Below are 13,894 nucleotides of genomic sequence, written 5' to 3'. Positions count from 1 at the left end.
TTTTGTAGGACAGAGCAGGAGTTATTCAAGTTTTCCTTCAAGGTCGTTCATTTCCTTCTCAGATAATGAACAGGTTTGAATAAGGATTATTTTACAGGTTGAGCAATCACAGATTGCGACTTGGATAGATGAAAATTATTTGGAGGAAGAGGATAAGAAAAGCACATTCTGGCTGATAGATGTTTCAATTTTCCTGAGAAAAGAAATGCATTTACCAGATCATAATCATTTTGGTAAATTACATTTCAATGCTGAGTCATCTGCACAGCAGGGAGGTGGTACTTGCCCCTTTGAAAGATAAATTACACAGCTGTATTATCCAAATCTTTGTATTAAAAATGGCTTGAGAGGAACTGTGAAAGGAACTTAAGGCATGCAGGAACTTCGAGCTTTTGCAGTTATCTTTTGTTTTTGTTTTTGTGTTTTTTGGCTGCATTGGGTCTTCATTGCTGCACGCGGGCTCCCTCTAGTTGTGGAGAGCCGGGGGTGGGCTACTCTTCATTGCGGTGTGCGGGCTCCTCATTGCAGTGGCTCCTCTTGTTGCGGAGCACAGGCTCTAGGTGTGCGGGCTTCAGTAATTGTGGCTCGCAGGCTCAGTAGTTGTGGCTCACAGGCTCTAGGGCATTGTGGCTCAGTAGTTGTGGTGCACAGGCTTAGTTGCTCCGCGGCATGTGGGATCTTCCTGGACCAGGGCTCGAACCCATGTCCCCTGCATTGGCAGGCGGATTCTTAACCACTGCGCCACCAGGGAAGCCCTGCAGTTATCTTTTAAAAAGGAAAATGAGCCCAAATATCTTAGGAAGAACCTCCAGGAAATATTTGCACTGGAAGTACCATTGCTGTAAATGACTGCCTTGTTTTAGCCTTCCCCAAATTTGTGCATGTGACCGTCAGATGGATAAAAAGGATGCAAAATGCAAGATGGCATCTCTGAGACTCATTCAGTTGAATTGAATAAAATTACAACTATTTTGCTGCTTAAGTCTATTCATCCTCTTTATCAGTTTTTTCACGTAACAGTCACGTGAGAAGCAGTGTGATACTAGGATGGTGGTTCTCAGTGTGGTTCCCAGACCAGCAGCATCAGCATCATCTGGGAACTCGTTAGAAAAGTGAATGCTGGGACTCTATCCACACCAGCTGAATAAGAAAATACGATGGTGGGCCCCAGAGATCTGCTAGAACTCCCTCTGGTCCTAATCCATGCTATAGCTAGAGAACTTTCCTATGCAGAAGCTCTCTGAAATTAGGGAACTGCAATTCACAAAACCAGCTGGGTGAGCATAAACGAATCCTCCAACTTCTCTGAAGTTAATTTCTTATCAGCAAATTGAGAAGTGTGGGTTACATAAGTTCTGATTGTGTAATTCTACATTATTGCTCACACATTAATATTGAAATTCCTGCATAACAGCACTATTTACAGTAGCCATGACATGGAGGCAACCTAAATATCCATTGACAGATGAACGGATAAAGAAGATGTGGTATACGTACACAATGGGATATTACTCAGCTGTTAAAAAGAATGAAATAATGTCATTTGCAGCTACATGGGTGGACCTAGAGATTATCATACTAAGTGAAGTAAGTCAGACAGAGAAAGACAAATATCATATGATATCACTTATATGTGGAATCTTAAAAAATGATACTGATGAACTTATTTGCAAAACAGAAATTGACACACAGACAGAAAACAAACTTATGGTTACCAAAAGGGAAAAGGGGGAGGGATAAATTGGGAATCTGGGAATAATGGATACACACTGCTATATATAAAAGAGATCTACGATAAGGACCTATCATATAGTACAGGGAACTATAATATCTTGTAATAACCTATAATAGAAAATAATATGAAAAAGAATATATATATGTATAACTGAATCACTTTGCTGTACACCTGAAACATTGTAAATCAACTATACTTCAATTAAAAAAAATTAAAATTCTACCATAATAGCTCAGTGTTGAAAGTTTAGGTTCTGAAGACAGAAAGCCGTGATTTCAAATCCCTACCCTACCCTAATAGCTATATCTTCCTTCTTGTGTTAAGCCTCTCAGAGCCTTTGTTTCCTCATCTGTAAACTGCAGGTGATAATAGCGCTCAAGTCATAGATTTTTGAGAGTTAAATGAGATAATACACGTAGAGTGATCGGCATGGTAGTTGACATGTAAGGGGTCAATTAAGGATGATTATTGTTATTTGGAAGAAGAGCTCTGAAGAAAGACGCTCAATTTTCAAAATCATAGAATTAGACAAAGGACTTCCATTGGAAGCCCTCTGAGTAAAGACTGCACATATCAGAACAAATGGGCAAGTTTGCTTCAGTTACTTATGACTAACTGATTCATGCTATTAAAAAATTAATCAGCACTCAAGATTTCCATTCTTCTATGGGGGAAAAAATGTGCATTTTCCTCACATTATTTGGTTAAACTGCAATTATTTTAAAACATGGAGAAAGAGGTGGTGAAATTCGGGTGGAACAATGAGATGCTAATATAATGATGGTGGGTTTTTTTTCTGAACAGCTTTATTTTAGTTTGGTCCAAAAAACAAAACACAATTGTTTGCACTGTATTTGCAAACAATCAACAAGGAAATCATACATTAATTGTTCCGATGAAAGCATGATGCTTCTCCTATTTATCTATGTTTATCGCGGCACCAGACGGTCTGACTGGGAAAGCGCTTCGAAGAAGGGAGAGCCCAGGAAGCAGGCGCTAATAGATGCCTCTTTAATGTGAGGTGTTCAGTATCAGACAAGCTTTTGTTGACCTTGTTCCTACACACAATGAGTATGTGTGGAGAGCTGTGTGGAGTAGCGCCTGGGCCTCTGTTTTAGTTCTTAATTTCTTTCACAGCATCAAAAGGCTTCTCTATTTAAAAGCTTTTCTTTTTCTTTTACTCCTGAGCCTCTGCAATTGAGGCAGAACTGCAATCTACCAGCAGCGGCCTTTGTTCTGGCCTTTCAGGAGGCTGGGGAACAGTGTGAGTCCTTCCTAATTAGCCCACGGACCAATGAAATCCTCCGCCAAGCCAGGAGAGGCTGCAATCCCACAGCCCAAGTGGCAGAAAAGGGGGGAAAGGCCTCTTTAATTAAGGCCCAACAAAACCGGGTAAAAAATGGTATTTTGCTCTCTACAAATGTCTTTTTTTTAATCCCTGTAAATGCTGGCACATGCACATGCTTTTAAATTGTGCCTTCACTTGTGCCAATGGGCTGGCGCTCTGCTTTGGCTAAAGACTGCAGAAATTTTGGCTCATAAACATGTGGGACCCAGCAGCCTGAGGCCATGTCTGTGTTTGCATTTCACGAGGGGCCCAGCCTGTGCTAGAGACAATGAGCTGATCATCAGGAGAAGGTCTCCACTTATAAAATGATGTGAACAGCCACACCTTACACGCTTGGCACTTAGGATGTTCACAAATGTCATTACCCTGCTGAGGCCACATATGTATTGATGTATTAGTCCCTTCTGTTACCTGTCTCTCTTTCATGCATTGCAGACTTAGTGCATTTATTTTTTCTTTGGTGACCCCTTCATGACTCAGTATGTTTAGGTTTAGAAGCTGGTTTTGAATGTGCCACTATGCACGATCATTCTGGTCCACCTCTTAGATATGTCCTAACTTTACCTTACCATATGTATGCGAATGATTAGGTTTTGCTCCTTTATTTTCAAACTAAAACTACATTCCCCCAATTTTAAAAATTATAAACATTCATTGTAAAGAAGAAATTTAATGCAAATAATCATAAGAAATGTTATTTATTTGTATTTTCTATTATTTTATTGACACTTAGTTGATTTACTATATTATTGAATAGTTTCAGGTGTACAGCATAGTGATTCAGTGTTTTTATAGATTATAGTCCATTAAAAGTTATTACAAAATAATGGCTATAATTCCCTGTGCTGTACAATATATCCCTGTTGCTTATCTATTTTGTACATAGTATCTCTTAATCGCATACCTCTATTTTACCCCTCCTCCCTTCCCTCTACCCACTGGTAGCTACTAATTTGTTTTCTATATCCATGAGTCTGTTTCTGTTTTGCTGTATACATTTGTTTGTTTATTTATTATTTAACTTCCACTTATAAGTGGTATCAAACAGTATTTGTCTTTCTCTGTCTGACTTATTTCCCTAAGTGTAATATTCTCTAGGTCCATCCACGGTGTTGCAAATGGCAGAATTTCACTCTTTTTATGGCTGAGTAATATTTCATTGTATATATATATATATACCACATTTTCTTTATCCATTCACCTATTGATGGACACTTGGGTGGCTTCTATATCTTGGCTATTGTAAATAGTGCTGCTATGAATATTGGCATGCATGTATCTCTTTGAATTCCTGCTTTTGTTTTTTCCAGATATAGACCCAGGAGTGAAATTGCTGGGTCATATGGTAGTTCTAGTTTTAGTTTTTTGAGGAAACTTCATACTGTTTTCCATAGTGGCTGCACCAATTTACACTCCCACCAACAGTGCAAGAGGGTTCCCTTTTCTTCAATATTTGTTATTTGTAGACTTTTTGTTCATATGACCATCTCATGAATGAAAGTGTGACAATTAAATGCACTGTAAGCCCGTAGAGGTGTTTCTCTAAGTGATGAAGCTGATTTTGGCAGATTCATGATTCTTGATGATCCAAGGAGCAGCAGCACTGTGTAAGGAGAATGTAGAGTTTTAGAAGTGTGGAGTGGGGGCTTCCCTGGTGGCGCAGTGGTTGAGAGTCTGCCTGCCAATGCAGGGGACGCGGGTTCGAGCCCTGGTCTGGGAAGATCCCACATGCCGCGGAGCAACTGGGCCCGTGGGCCACAACTACTGAGCCTGCGCGTCTGGAGCCTGTGCTCCGCAACAAGAGAGGCCGCGATAGTGAGAGGCCCGCGCACTGCGATGAAGAGTGGCCCCTGCTCGCCACAACTAGAGAAAGCCCTCGCACAGAAATGAAGACCCAACACAGCCATAAAAATAAATAAAAAATAAATAAATTTTTAAAAAAAGTATTAAGTGGCGTTTGAAGTGAGGTTTGAACATCCACAGAAAGATAGCAAGCAGACAGGGGGAAATGTGGTTGAGAGCTTGGGAGTGATGCTCAGGGCAAAGCTGTACAAAGTAGGACCCGTGCACCTGAGGGAACACCTGGAGCTGTTGGCATGGGTGAGGGGACACCGAGAAAACCACCCTGGTGCTCACCTATATCCAGAGGTAAAAAGAAGAAGAGCGTTCGAAAAAAGTCGTGGGGGCAGTGCTCAAAGAATGAGGAAAACCCAGATTCTACAGCACAGTGGGAAGACGTGGGGAGAATGTTACAAGAGGGTGAGGGGGGCTGTGTGAAAGGAGGCCGCCCACAATGGGCCTGGCGAGGCACTGGGTATAATCACGCAGTGACACACTTTCACACGCATGAACTTGCTGAATTCTCCCAGTTACCCTATGAAGCTCACTTGAGAAAAACAGGGTAAATTTCGATCATTCACCCACGATCATGCACCTCATAAGTGGCAGAACTGTCCAGGTGAGATCGGTCTGACTCCAAGGCCCATGTTAACAGTGTTAAATTCATGTGCAGAAATTCACAGAAAATAAGTGAAAGGCAAGAAAAGAAGTCAATTTTGAGACCACTGGTATCTTTGAGTGATAGCTGTTTCAGTCAGAAGAAACAGAGGTTTAAGGGAAAAAAGTGATAAGGAAATGGAACCAATCATTATAGGTAACTTATTCGTAAAAGATGGCAATGCAAGGAAAAAGCTGTGTGTCCTTATCAACAAGAACAATTGACTGTCTTTTAATTATTTCAAAACAATTCAGAAAGGTCTTGGAAATAAAGAGTCCATTGTGGGAGGGGGTGATTTCTTGAGGTTCAATTCAATAATCAATTTAATCTTTATCTAAATCTAAAGAATGTTATTCTTTTAGCATTAGTTTGTCTGTCTTAATATTGTTAAAAGATAAACCGAGGCACATTAAAATTTATGAGTTTATTTGCACTAACATAGATTGGAACTGGACAGCGCCAAACTGCAAGTGATAGGGGGCGCTCTGCTGGAAGGAGCATAGGAGCAGATGCAGAAGTGAAGTAAGGAAATTATGTGGTTGGCTATAGCTTAAGCAGTTGCCTTATTTGGGAAAGCCTAGTTGTCCGTTTGGAATTGGTTGTTTTCAAGTTTCAACTTCTTAACCTTGAGGCATTTATAGGAATTGACTCTGGCTTAGATTTCGCTGGTTTACTCGGCTGCCAAGGCATTAGAGCCGCCTCAGTCTTATGGCCTCCTTGTTTAATTACTTTAACAATGTTTAACGGTTCTTCCCTTCCTGATTTCCCTTTTCGTAGTACAACGAGCAACTCACTTTCTTTCCTCTAACCATCATGTTCTTATTAATTCAAATATTAACCATAAGAACCGCTTCTTGAAGTCATTTAAAACTTTTACCATATTATTCTCATTCAAGCTCTGAATTGCTCATCTGATTTTGAAATTCAGGAGCTACCTGCCAGCCTGAGGTTGGTGTCAATAGGAAAGATGCTAAGAAAGAATATACATACAGAGTTGAGTCAGTTGCCCCTGTGTTCTTGCTGCATCCATCCTGATGGGTTTTGGTGGCTGTGAATCAAGAGCAAAAGATACATCTCGGTGGGAGAGCAAACTAGGGACAGTAATAAGCCTCCTTCCATAGTTTTCTTTAGCACATTCATTAGCACCAGTAAATCAGCCCAGGATCAAACACTGGATTGGTAGAGAAAGGACTTCAGCAAGCCTAATCCAGGACTGCTTAATGCAGGAGCCCGTGCAATACAGACGGACTGGGAGGCCTGGGTGGAAGTCATCCCCAAGCGCTTCCCCTGGAAGAGTCACATCACCTGAAGGTATGAGGACAGAGAGAAGTATGGCAAAGACTCTGAGGCCTGTTGAGATTATGAGGTGGTGCTCTAATGTGATTTTACAGTAACGTAGCCATCTCCCTGCTGCCGAAAGTACGGCAAATAAAACTTTGCCCTAGGATGCCAAAGGTAAGTCTGCCAAGCCCTGGCAAGACAGGAAGAGTTGTTACAAGAAAATTGCCAAGAAAAGCCTGCTGGCGGGGTCCACTCCTGTGTGTGTCTGTGGCAGAAGGTAGGTGGAGGGCCAAAATGGAGGAAGGGCTGCTTGGGTAGCGGCACCATTTCTACGGCACGAGGTTCTAGATGTGTTCGGATTAGGTAGATTTGGTTAAAGCAGAATCATTGTTTGTTTTTATCAGAGTTAATTTTATTGATTTAGTTAGGTTTTTTGGTTTTTTATTAAGACTTTTTTGTAGAGCAGTTTTAGGTTCACAGCACTATTGAGGGGAAGGTGCAGAGATTTCCCATATACCCCTGCCCCAACTCATGCATAGCCTCCCTCATTATCCACGTCTCCGATCAGAGCGGTACCTTTGTAACCACTGATGAACCTGCAATGACACATCATAATCACCCAGAGCCCACAGTTTACATTAGGGCTCATTCTTGGCATTTTGCATTTTATGGGTTTGGACAAATATATAATGATAATAATATCCATCATTAGAATAGCATACAGAGTACTTTTGCTGCCCTAAAAATCCTCTGTGCCCCACCTATTCATCCCTCCCACCCCTGCTAACCCTGCCAACCACTGCTCTTTTTACCATGTTCATAGTTTTGCCTTTTCCAGAATGTCATATAGTTGGAATCACATAGTCTATACCTTTTCAGATTGGTTTATTTAACTTAGTAACATGTCTTTTCATGGCTTGATAGCCCATTTTTTCTAGTGCTGAGTAATATTCCCTTATCTAGATGTACCACAGTTTATTTATTCACCTACTGAAGGATATCCTGGTCGTTTCCAGGTTTTGACAATTATGAATAAAGCTGGTATAATTATCTGTGTGCAGGTTTTTGTGTGGGAATCAGAGTTTTTTATTTGTTTATATTTGTGATTTACATTTCATTTTGTTTTGTACTGTGTAATTTTCGTATTTGCCCTTCTTGCACATGGGCTTTCTGAATCTGTTTTTATGATTTTTTTTTCCTTTCTCAGGATATGATTTTTTTTTAACTGAGAAAAATATTTTTTTCCAATTCACAATCAGAAATGGGTGGTCATCTTATCATTCCCAAATAAAGGTAAAAAAATGAAAATAAATTATGATCTTCAGCTTCAGGCTCAAGTCAAATTGGTCAATGGTGCACTTGTATTTTGCTGGTTCTCTTTAAATTGAAATATATTACGTGTAACAAGAGAATAAAGATTAATAATAAAGCAGCAAGCAGCTAAAGGAAGGCCAAATTGACTTCTTTATTACAGTCTGTCAAAGTAGTAATTGATATAAAGTGTGGAAAGACTGTTAGGAATTTGTGAGAGAAACCAGAAGAGATTTCAAGGTAGAATTAGAAATGAGTGAAGGAGAAATACTAGGCTTAAAACATTGCAAAAGGGCCATTTTATTACTGTTGTTCTTTCACTGAGATTTTTAATTTAACTTAACCTATTGGTGCATTTCTTTTGACTCTCTAATACGATTCAGTCCTGAAATTATAAAGAGATGATTCTAGGGCCATCCTCAGTGGTACACTTTCTGGTTCATTTGAAAAGTCTTTGCACCCGCCTCAGAGATTTGGCATCACAGATGCTCAGTCAGTAAATGCTTCTTGGACAAATAACCATGTACAAAAGTATAAAGCGAGCATGGTTTCATTGAGCCCACTCAAGATGATTTTGTGGGACATCTCAATTCTCCCCACCACTTATATTTCTTTTCTATCTTTGCCTCTCTTCCTCTCTCACTCCCTTCCTTCTTTCCTCCCTTTTCTTTTCCCTTTTGTCTCTTTCTTTTTCGACTCCATTTCTTCAAGTGCTTTTTGTCCATTTGCCTGTAATGTACTTACTGGTCCCCCAAGCCCCAGTGGATAGCAGGTAGTGCCACTGGGGTTCAGAGGGCTAAGGCGGTTGTGCGGTTTGCTGGATGGACCACTCGCAATCATAACTGGGGTGACGGACATGTCCATGGCTGTGTGTGTCTGGAGTGACTTTTCTACAATCACTCCGTGTCCTAGATACTGAATCTGTTTGCCTCCATGCATTCTACAAGCCATTTGCATAACTACCCACATTGGAATGCTGAAGAGATTATGAAAATTGAAACAATGTGGGGCAAAACAGCACACTTTACAGAGAGTAAGATTCTATTAATGTCACGGTATAATCTACTCATTGTATTATGGTCCTATGTTCTCTAAGGAGTGTCTGAAATCTGTGAGATATTTCTATATCAAAATTTACATTGGTCTCTCAAAATCCCTCTGAAGATATTAGTTACAAAATAGATCAAGGTCTCCCCTTGCTTTCATTCTCTTGCAGCAAGTGCTTTGGGAGATTACATTTCTCTGCCTTGAGTCACTGAAGCCCGGAGATTAACATTCTCCTGGGAGGGCACACCAGCATCCTTGGAGAGCTTGGCCTATGCATTTTGAATTTCAAGGGGCAGGGAAAATATCTAAGAATTTACTCAAAAGCTCACAATCAGGATCTACCCCAAATAGCCCTAGTTCTGCTTCTTTCTTACAGTTTCTTACTTTCCCCTTTCTACCCCTTCCCTTTCTGCCACCTTCAGAATGACATGGCCTCCACTGGTTGCCTCAGAGGGCCTATGCAGTGCTAAACACTTGAGCTTTAAATACTTGACTTCGTAACCCTCCCAATGTCCCTCCTTTATGCAGGTATATGCCCTGAATTTTGTTTCTCAGCATTAATTAGCCATAATGTGAAAAAAAAAAAATTTAACCATAATGTGAACTGAAGTCCTAATTTTTTTTTAATAAATTTATTTATTTATGGCTGTGTTGGGTTTTTGTTGCTGTGCTCTGGCTTTCTCTAGTTGCGGTGAGCAGGGCTACTCTTCATTGCAGTGTGCAGGCTTCTCCTTGTGGTGGCTTCTCTTGTTGCGGAGCACAGACTCTAGGCGTGCGGGCCTCAGTGGTTGTGGCATGTGGGCTTAGTTGCTCCACGGCATGTGGGATCTTCCCAGACCAGGGCTCGAACCTGTGTCCCCTGCATTGGCAGGTGGATTCTGCCACGGGACCACCAGGGAAGTCCCTGAAGTCCTAATTTTTTTAAGAGACTCTATATACATTCTTTTTACTTTGAAATGCAGTTGAATTGACTATTTTGTATTTCCTTTTCTCAAAACAAACAAGCAAACAAACTCAAGTTAGTATTTACTTATGCTGAGAATTCAGTTTATACTCTTCTAAGATTAAATCTCCCCTTCTTCTCACAACCCCAATTGGTAATTCTAGGTTGAAAAAAAAATCATACTCATGGTATGCTCTGACCACTGCTGTATGGTGCAACTTTCTGTGATGATAAAAATGTGCTATATCTGCATTGCCAGATTCAATAGTACACTTACGTGGCTAATGAACCTTTGTGTGTGTGTGTGTTGTTTTTTTTTGCTTTGCTTTTTTTCCTTATGAAACAAAATGCTAGTAAAGATGAAAGAACATATTTCTAGAAAGAAGAAAATATATTAGTAAATCCACCTCCCAATGGCATCCAGTGCAATGGGAAAGTCTAAAAACTGATATTTTTCAATAAGAGATTTCTACTAGGACTTGATGAATAAAGAAATAGGAAAACTGATGAATAACAGACTGAGTTTTTAGAGAGTCTATCAGTTGGTTTTGAACGACAATTTAAAAAATTCAGTCAGAGCCTGATAATTTATGTTCAACTGTCTTTTGTTTTTTTAAAACAAAATTCAATTTATTTATTTATTTTGGGCTGCGTCGGGTCTTCGTTGCTGCGCGCCGGCTTTCTCTAGTTGTGGCGAGCGGGGGCTACTCTTTGTTGCGGTGTGCGGGCTTCTCATTGCTGTGGCTTCTCTTGCTCCAGAGCACAGGCTCTAGGCGCGTGGGCTTCAGTAGTTGTGGCTCGCAGGCTCTAGAGCGCAGGCTCAGTAGCTGTGGCACATGGGCTTAGTTGCTCCGCAGCATGTGGGATCTTCCCGGACCAGGGCTCGAACCCGTGTCCCCTGCATTGGCAGGTGGATTCTTAACCACTGTGCCACCAGGGAAGTCCCGCTCAACTGTTATTTTGATAAATTTAACCAAATCAGCTTGTGTATGTAAAACCAAATTTACGAGCTGTGGAAATCTTGTTAATTTTGTAAGAAATAATAGTACTTTGTAGAGCAATTTGGTAAGTACGACTTGCCATAATGCAATGCATGTCTAAGACTCACTAAGTGTCAGGGCAGAACCCACAGAGATGTCAATACAGTGTAATCTTTCCACTCCTCAAACTGAATCCAATCTAAGTGCAAAGGCATTTCTGAGAGAATTCTGAAATTTGATTTATCTCCACTGAGCACATAGTATTAAAATCTCAAAGACCTGCCTTATGGAACATAAGACTGAAGATGGGTAGGCTCCTGGTGTCCATTAAGTCATATTTTTTGAACAGGTTGTCACTCAGATTTAACACTTAGACTCTTCCCAGTAACAATGGGAAATTGAAATTGAAAGCCTTAATGGAGTAGACTTTTTATGAGCCTACCTACAAGCTCTGGTTTTGCCTGTGACAAGACGAGGTGACCGTGGGTATGGGGAAGAGAGATGGCGGGAAGACCAGCAGGACGTGCATTGTTACTGGGGGGGGGGGGGCGGTTGGGTAGGGGCAATCCCTCAACCTTCCCAGTGCTCAATTTCCTCATTTGTAAAAAAAAAGTCAACTAAATTAGCAGTTCATGGATTTTTACATTTCATCATCCAGTAACAGTTTAAATACATATTAGATATGATAAGCTTTGCCAACTTTTAGTTTTGCCAAATAGGGACATTAAAAAGTGCCATCTACTCTCACCATGATTTCATAAAGGGTAGGAAAGTTTAGCACCAAAGAAAGTTATTAAACCTAGCTTCATGAAAATCTCTCTATGTAGTAACTATTTGTGTTAGACTTTATTCCTGACAAATATGAGTCTTTGGAACAGATTTGGGAACCCTTGGATCTTCACAGCCCTGAGTTTGTTTGTTTTTTTTCACTTACTGATCAAAAACAACTGATTGACCTAGTCTCTGAACTCTGCATTACTCAGTGTTTATCACTCGCCTATTTTCTGTCTTTTACTACATCTGTACTTATCCAGTCCTAATAGAAATCCATATTGAGAAATATCAGTTTCTAAATTTTCCTTCCTATTGCACTGGGTATCATTAGAAGGTAGAGTCACTATTTTTTTTAAAAAAATATATCCCCATTCTTTTTTTTTTTTTTTTTTAAATTTATTTTTGGCTGTGTTGGGTCTTCGTTGCTGTGCGAGGGCTTTCTCTAGTGGCGGCAAGCGGGGGCCACTCTTCATCGCGGGGCGCGGGCCTCTCACTATCGCGGTCTCTCTTGTTGCGGAGCACAGGCTCCAGACGCGCAGGCTCAGTAATTGTGGCTCACGGGCCTAGTTGCTCCGCGGCATGTGGGATCTTCCCAGACCAGGGCTCGAACCCGTGTCCCCTGCCTTGGCAGGCAGACTCTCAACCACTGCGCCACCAGGGAAGCCCCCATATCCCCCTTCTTTTTTAATTTACTAAACTTTTATTTGACTACAGCAAATTTAAAAAACCCTCATACTGATTTCAAGTGCTTAGTTGTCACATGTGACTAGTGGCTGCTGCATTGGAGCAGAGTTATAGAACAAGAAGGTCTTTTGGACAGGGTTAACCTAACCATCTATACACCAGAATATGAATTTTCTTTTCTAGAATTACTGACTGGGAAGTTTGAGAGGAAGGTGAGGATCGAAGCTTGGGACAGTCGTCAACTGAATTCCCCACATGAGTCAAAATTAGCTAGATTTGGTTTAGGGGATTTTCTGAACCTAGATCTTTATGGCCCAACTTAGCTTTGACATTCTTTCTCCTTATGTAATAGAGCAAGGCCAAACGAACTTACGATTTCGGTTTCCTGAAATCCAGATTCAGATCCATTTCCAGGTTCCAGTGTTTTATGGGAGTGAAGGATTTTTGGACGCAGCTGCTCTGCTTGGAATACCCTGCTTTCTTCCTTCCAGCCCTCCTCCCTGCTGTCGCCCCACCCAGTCTCCATCGACTCAGCCCAACCGACAAGCCCGCCAAACAGCCTCAAACAAGCTCCATCTGCTCACTGCCTAATCTCTATTTAAATCAGCTAAGTAAACACTTTTTCTGGGAGAACTGGGCACAATTCTGCAATGCGACTGAATGGAAACATCTTTACTCACATCTTCTGCAGCATTTGTTTCTGGAGTTTGTTATTCTTTCAGGTCTTTTCAGACCATGCTGTAATTAGCACAGCAGCTTTCACTTATTTTTAAAATGATTATCTACCCGAGACAGAAAAAGAAAGGCAAAGCTTGTGGTTATTTGGTTAATTCAGTCAGTAGAGTCAGCCACAACAGATAATTAAGGCTTCTTGTTTTAAGAAATCATTCCGAGAATGAATTACTCTGTTAAGTTACCTGCATTGATCTCATCCATCAGATAGTGGGCACTTCATCTAGTGCTGTCTAGAAAGAAGGGTATCTGCATCTCTGTTACCTTCCCTGAGGGCCTTCCCATCCTTTCTATCCCTCACCCCCTGGTCCCACCCCCCCACCCCACCCCCACCACTACCCCCGCCAAAAGGCTCAAGGGAAGTGAAACTAATGTCACTGGTTGTTTTCACAGTCAGTCTGAAACCTGACGCTCTTTTCCTAGAAATTGTGTGGTGCTCTGCCAATTCTAAATGGATGGGAGGGGAAGTGTGTCAAATCAAAATCGAAGAGTATTTTAACCATTTTCAGGAAGCAGGACTAAGGACTAAAATCTAATGGATCTTGAATTTCAATTTTCAACG

General features: G+C 41.0%; 1 long non-coding RNA gene across 1 annotated transcript in view; it reads right to left on the bottom strand.

The window, feature by feature from the left end:
* LOC309631163 overlaps positions 1-13,629 on the bottom strand; it is a 48,041-nt gene extending 34,412 nt beyond the window's left edge. Inside the window, exons 1-2 of the long non-coding RNA XR_014246116.1 lie at positions 12,974-13,629; positions 6,571-6,628 (exon numbers count right to left, since the gene is read on the bottom strand). This is a non-coding gene — a long non-coding RNA (uncharacterized lncRNA). The remainder of the gene's footprint in view (positions 1-6,570; positions 6,629-12,973) is intronic.
* Between the last annotated feature and the right edge of the window lie 265 nt (positions 13,630-13,894).

The sequence above is a fragment of the Balaenoptera borealis genome (genome assembly GCF_965194805.1).
Source record: "Balaenoptera borealis genome assembly, chromosome: 6".
In the NCBI taxonomy this organism is placed as follows: domain Eukaryota; kingdom Metazoa; phylum Chordata; class Mammalia; order Artiodactyla; family Balaenopteridae; genus Balaenoptera; species Balaenoptera borealis.
This window is presented reverse-complemented; position numbering and strand designations above follow the sequence as displayed.